We start from the raw sequence: 7,205 nt of genomic DNA on the forward strand, positions 1-7,205 counted from the left end.
GGAAAAGCATCATGCAGTCCTCTAAGACAGCGGTTCTCAAGCGTTTAGCACCTGGACCCACTTTTTAGAATGAGAATCTGTCAGGACCCACTGGAAGTCAGGACCCACTGGTCAGGTGGCCTGGACCCACTGGATGATGGGAAAATTTCCCATCATCCAGTGGGTCCAGGTCACCTGACCAGCAGGAAAATTTCTAACAATCCTAGGCTGCGATCCTACCCACACTTACCCAGGAGTATCATTGTTAAAAGCATATTCATAGTAGCCTGTTAAAATTACAGATCTGTAACATTTCCCCAAATGCAGTCACAAACCAGTCTAATATATTAAAAATAAAATAGAGAAATGAATGGGGAACCACCTGGAATTGGCTTGTGACCCACCTAGTGGGTCCCGACCCACAGTTTGAGAAACACTGCTCTGAGGAATTTTTGAGTGAAGCTGACAAGATCGTCAGGCATGGGTGGGCTGGAATTACACCCCAGTAGAGGGGGGGTGCTGCAGGAAGTAGAGCATGTGCTGCAATGCGCCATTTAAGTGGCCCCACCCACTCACTGTCGGAGCAGTTCAGGGCAGTGATGTCATCAGGCCTTTGTTGAACTGAATGGCATCTCCTGCCCATTTGCCTTTGCTGCCTGGAATGGACGGTGAGCGGAAGGGGCTGGTTACATGGTGCATTGCAGCTCTTACTGTGCCCTCTGGCTATGCTGCTGTTGCACCCAGACCCTCTGTGAGCGGATCTGAAGCCGCCTTCCTATTTCGGCATTTGAAAAACAGTCTCCCCTCTTTTCCTCACCCTCCAATCCTAATAGCAAACAGGGGTGGAACATATGTATGGGTGTGTCACCTGGGGCCCGGCTCAGTTGACCAGGGGTTCCCCGGACACAGGGGTCTCCTCGGGAGTCAAGGCCTACTTGGGAGTAAGCCCCAAGTGTCAGCAGGACTGGAGGCCCGTGCAGGACACCTACACAGAAGTAGGGACAGCTGGGAGCAGGAAGACATGTGGGCCGGAAGGGTGGGGTTAGGCAGACCTGAAGTAAGCCTCATAAGGGAGCTGGAGAGGAAGGAGAGAGGTCACTCCTCTCCAGAGGGAAGCTGCTGGGAGAAGGTGACCCAGGCCAAAAGGAAAGGAGAGAGGCCTCTGTAGGGAGGGGGCTGCAGTCAGCCCTAGAGAGAGGAGGCTGGGACAGAGACCTCCCTGACCCAGGGCCTGCCCAGACCCAGAGGGCATACCCTGGAGAGCCTTGGTGGTTGAGATGGGCACTTGATGCCAACTACAGCCCAGGAGAACCAACAGAGAAGGGAGCCAACACCCAGGGACCATGGGCCCTCCCAAGGCCAACCAGCCTGACCCCAGCCAGCTGGGGCAGGGTCTTCCAGAACACGGGCACAGGGCTGAGGGGCCCGGACTACAAGCTCCAAAGAACCCAAAGGACCGGGGCCTGAGCTGCTCCGACGGCGACGACACCAGTCAGCCTAGATGGAAGGGGGTCGTGAAGTAACGATCCCCCATGAATGTAAAGAGGTTGACCCAAATAAACCGTCTATGTAAATGCTTCCTGCTCGTTTGTTCACTGCCGACCACCACGCCTAGACCGGGTAAGCCCCTCGTGCTCGGAATCGACCCCAGGGCAGGGGCCTCCTCCGGCCATGGACATTACAGGGTGTCTGAGTGACATCTGAGCAACTTAACTGTAGCAATGTTTTGATGATATTGCACTCTCATGCGTAGCAGATCCTTTAGCAGATAGATGGGCTTGTGCACTGCTAGGGTTGTTGCTGTACTGGTGTACATGGAGATACAGCAGGGATGAATCCAAGGGGGGGCCATGGGCCCCCCAAAAACTGTTGTGCCAGAAGGAAAGGGCACCCACCCGATGGGGAGCAGCCCAAGTATGGTCAGGAGATCAGGTCTACCTGCCTGGAAGAGGCAACTCCAGAGGGCAGTCAGAATGGAAGCCCAGGTCTACATGGTAGAAAGATCTGGGCTCCAAGTCCAGGCAGGAACCCAGGTCTTCCGACTGGAAGAGGTGACTCCAGACGCAGGGTCAGAATGGGAACCCAGGTCTACTTGGCAGGTAGATTTGGGCTCCAAGTCCAGGCAGGAGCCCAGGTGTACCTGCCTGGTTGACCTGAACCCTGGAGAAGGCGGTGCTCATGCCCCTCCCCAAACACAAACATTGGATCCACCCCTGAGATACATTGGTGTGTCTTGAGGATAGGAATGGGTCTTTAAGCGCTTACATGATTAGGCTACCGCTCCCAAACTCCTCCCTGCTACCTAGAATTCAAAGAGTGCTCCTCGGGCCGGAATTCTTGCACTCCTCTGTCACTCTGTCACATTTCATCTGGCCCATTGCCAGTGCTTATGTGTCCATGCTAGGAAGTATGAGATTCAAGGGGTGGAAGGGACTGATTCCTCAAGGAGCTTGAGCATACGGCTCAGTAGGTGCTCGTTCTGAGGTTTCAAGGTCCAAGGTGCCCAGCTCTGGGGTCTCCTGGGCTAGGAAGACTAGGATCCAACCTGATGTTGAGGCCTGGGACTGGGTTCAGTGCTGGTCTTTCTGATCCCTGTTCCTCAGGGTCACACTCTAAGATGCTTTCCTGAGCAGAAGTCATGACAGCAGTTCTCTCTGAAGTAACTCATTCGTTGCACGATACTCAGTCATGGCGCCCTGGTCATTTTGCGCTAACATACGTTGTTATAGATGCATTGGATAAGGGGGAGGGGGAATATTCTGATAAAAATATCATCAGGAATAAATGGTACAGATTCCCCAGACACGGGCCACTTTCCAGCCTCAGAAGATCCCTGTCCAAGGGAAGCTAGCATGGTTGAGGGAGTTGCTACGCCAACTGTCTTGCTGATGTGCTAGTTTTCTACATGCATGGAAATGTTATTCAGATGAATGTATTTATTCGTGGATGTGAGGGCTATCTGTCTGTGGCCCAATCCTATTCAATTTTGCAGTGCCAGTGCAGCTGTGCCAATGGGGCATGCACTGTATCTTGTGGTGGGGCAACAGTCACAGAGGCCTCCTCAAGGTACTGGAACATTTGTTCCCTTACCTTGGGGCTGCATTGCAGCTACACCGGTGCCGGAAAATTGGATAGGATTGGGCCCTGCAGCATCTGTCACCCCATTGATCGCCAGGGTTGATTTGGCTGATCTGGTTGGCTAGGTGGGTGTCCCCTTCCTCCCTCACTGCTCCATGTGCATCCCTCCCAAAGCTCTGTGCTCAGTGGAAGAGGATGGCCATCCTAGATAGGAGTGTATTTAATCATGTGATGCACTACCACCTGAAATGATACAGACCCAGCAGTTCAGTACCATGAGATACATTTTTATGCAAAACTTGTGACAATATCACCCATCCTGTTCCTTAAATAGGGTGTGATGCTGTGCCTTGTTTTGTCTAATCAAGTTCCTACCCCCATGTTCCTACCTAAAGTCTACAAAGAGCAGACTTGAATGGACATGACTTTCAGTTTCCAAAACCTCAAGATGCTCTTGGCACCAGACTTCTTTTCTCCCACAATGCAGGTCTCTACGACTTCGCACTGATTAATCTTAGCCCTTGTTTGCAGCTTGCCATCCTCTTTTATGATGACCATAAACCTCCAAAGGTGTGCTCTTTTTTTTAAGCTCCCTGTAAACCAATGTTGCCTTATTTCAAAGTCTAATTCAATTACGAGCACAAGCAGAGCTTGTGGATGACTAAATTGCAAATTGTGGGTGTCCACCGGACAAGCAGATGCAAAGTGTTTGTTTGCCACTGTAATTCAGATTCCAACCACGCGGTATATTTCCCAGGACCGCTCAAGGATGTCGTTGCTTTAGCCTGAGGTGCAGTTCGGTGGGTAGTATTTATGGCACATCCAATATACAGAATATCTTCTTCAAGGAGACACCCACACATCACCTGAACTTTAGCACGCATTACATTGCCCTAATGGAAAACTGTTATAGTCCAATGATTTTTCTTCTTCCTTCCCCTTCAAACACTTCCCTGTTTCTGAACATGGCTTTTAAAAAAATGTGTTCATTTGTGTTTTATTGAAACATGAACCTTTTGGTTTATTTCTCACCAACATTGTGCCCTTTCAAATGAAACCTTATTTTCTTCTAGAAGAGATGGGATGGGAGGGGGGAACACAGGTTTTTTTCATTAAAGATGCAGCTCAACAAACCAGAAAACGATGAAGAAGAAGAAGAAGAAAAAACAGGTTTTTTTCCCCATTAAAGATACAACTCAACAAATCAGAAGATATTGATGATGATAAAAAGATTGCACCAAGGTACATTGTACAGTACAAGGTAACAACAATGATACACTGGAACACCTGTAAAAAATACAAGCTACCTGCTTCTTTTCTTCTAGAAGAGATGGAATGTATTAAATTAAATGTATCCATTAAAGATACAGCTCAACAAACCAGATGATGATAAAAAGGTTGCAACAATTGTACAATACAAGGTAACAACAATGATACACTGGATCACCTGTAAAAATACAAGCTGCTTGCTTTTTTTCTTCTAGAAGAGATGGGATGGTGGGAAAAAAAAGGTTTTTTTTTTCCATTAAAGAAACAGCTCAACAAACCAGATGATGATGATAAAAAGGTTGCAACAAGGTATATTGTTCAATACAAGGTAACAACACTGATACACTGGAATTCCTGTAAAAAATACAAGCTACCTGCTTGTTTTCTTCTAGAAGAGATGGACTGGTGAAAAAAAACAAGTTTTTTTTTTCCATTAAAGATACAGCTCAACAAACCTGATGATGATGATAAAAAGGTTGCAACAAGTTACATTGTACAATACAAGGTAACAATGATACACTGGAACATCTGCAAGAAATACAAGCTACCTGCAACCAGAAAGTGATGGGACCGCTCAATTGAAATGAAGATGTCAAAATACTATGGGATTTTGGACTACAGACAAACATCTATCGCACCATACACCAGATATAACTATAGTTGAGGATAAAGAAAAGCAAGTCAAAATAATTGATCTATCATTACCAGGTTGACAGTAAAGTAGAAGAAAAAGAACTGGAAAAGAATAAAATATGAAGATTTAGAAATAGAAATTGAAAGGTTGTGGCAGAAGAACAAAGTGATCCCAGTGGTGATTGACGCCCTCAGTGCTATCCCGTAGCATCTTGAAGAGCACCTGGACAGCATCAGGGCCACAGATATTGCTATCCACCAACTACAAAAAGCAGTTTTACTGGGAACAGCCTACATCTTGAAACAGTATTTATAACAGCAAAATAGGACAGAAAGCAGGCATCCCACCTCCTTGGGAAGGTCTCGATGTCTGGATAAAACAAACCAGCCAATAACACCTACCCGACTTTGCAAAAATATAATAATATCTCCCTACTTGGAGAATGCCTTAAATATGCTTTACAGTGTGATTATGACACCCAGCGCCGGCACTGTAGCTCAGTGCCATCGCTATGGCTCTTTAGGATTAGGCCCTAAAGCTGGAGGAGGCAAGGATCCCATCACAACTAGGAGCCTGTCTTGTCCATAGTGGAGGTAGGGGTTTGTTCCGGGAGGCCCAGCCTGGCAGGGACTTATCCTGTCTCATAAGTACACACACAGTCCATTAGAATGTTTTACACAGCCGGTTTATGAAACCTGTAGATCCTTTCTCTAAGGTGCTGGTGTTGCTGTTGAGGACCCGCTCGGGCTGGGTGGGGTGCTGGGGAAGCCCTTGGCTTGGCCTGGGAAGCCTGGGTGCCCCTGGGTAGCCCCCTGGGTAGGTGTTGGGGCTCTGGGCAATGGGCTTCTGTCCTGCCCCAGGCAGATGGGAGTGAGTGCCCCCATGGATCAGGGCTGGGCTCCCCCAATTTTGAGGGCTGGATTTCCATCTTTGGGGCTGGGGTATTCCTAGCCCCTTTTAGGCAAGGGACAGGCCAGGGTAAGGCAAGAGGAGGTTTTCCCAGCCATCTCGAAGCAACTGCTCTCCTTGGCAACCAGGCTCCTTTTGAGCTCACCCGCTGGCCTGAGTGGCCCCACTCCTTCTGGTTGGCTGACTGGCCTGAGATAGTGTGAGATCTCAGGCCGACCTGAGGCGGCTGCCACAGCCTGCAGCTCCACAGATGGGCTGGCCGGGCAGCTGCTCCCCCAGTGTGCTGCAACAGCCCACACCACCAAGGCCGTTAGGTGCTCAGATCTTTTGCCTGGGTCGCCGCTTATTCACCCCAAGCTCTGCGCCAAGGGAGGTCCATCAGTGCCAGGCCAGTGCACCTCCACTGCAGACCAGTGGCGAGCTCTTGGCAGCAGGCCCAAACTTGGCAGCCAATGGGTGTAACCTGGTGACAGGGTGGGCCATCGATTGACAGAGCCATTGACAATTTCATCCACCATCAGTCTGCTTGATTTCTTTTTTCTTCCCTTTAAGGAAGTGGTCATCACCACCTCTTGTACAGTACAGTTCAGAGAATAAGTTATGGTCTGTGTGAAGGACTTCCTTTTGTCCATTCAGTGGTATTCAAAGAGCCATCTAAAATATTAAGTCCAAGATAGTAAAACTTTTCTCATAATGATGAAAAACCCATTGGCTTGTCTCCACTTACTGTAGGGAGACGGTCACCTTCGAAAGAAGAATAAAAAGTGGCAAAACTTTTTTTTCTTTTAAACACATAAAATGTCACCTGCAAGTCCAACAACTTGATATGTGTCACTGAAAGCAAGTGCCACTTTCAGCCCTGGAAAAACCAAAGAGGTCACAAGAAATTGATCAGAAGAGCTCAAAATACAGAGATAAGTAGGCCTGGTTCTGTGCTTGCAGAAAGAATGATTGGGCTGTGCTCATTCAATGCACATTGCCACATCTCAAAAGGAGCATGGTGGAACACAAAAAGGTGTGCAGAAAGGGATGAGCAAAATGATTACTGGACTGGGGCACCTCCCTTATGAGGAAAGGCTGCAGCATTTGGGGATCTTCAGTCTAGAAAAAAGGTGCGGGGGGCGGTATGATTGAGACATACAAAATGATGCAGGGGATGGATAGAGTAGAGAGAGGGATGTTCTTTTCCCTCTCATACAACACCAGAACCAGGGCACATCCACTAACACTGAGTGTCAGGAGAGTTAGGACAAAAAACGGAAAATATTTCTTGATCCAGCATGTAATCAGTCTGTGGAACTCCTTGCCACAGGATGTGGTGATGGTGTCTGGCTTA

This window comes from Tiliqua scincoides, chromosome 13 (assembly GCF_035046505.1).
Source record: "Tiliqua scincoides isolate rTilSci1 chromosome 13, rTilSci1.hap2, whole genome shotgun sequence".
Taxonomy (NCBI): Eukaryota; Metazoa; Chordata; class Lepidosauria; order Squamata; family Scincidae; genus Tiliqua; species Tiliqua scincoides.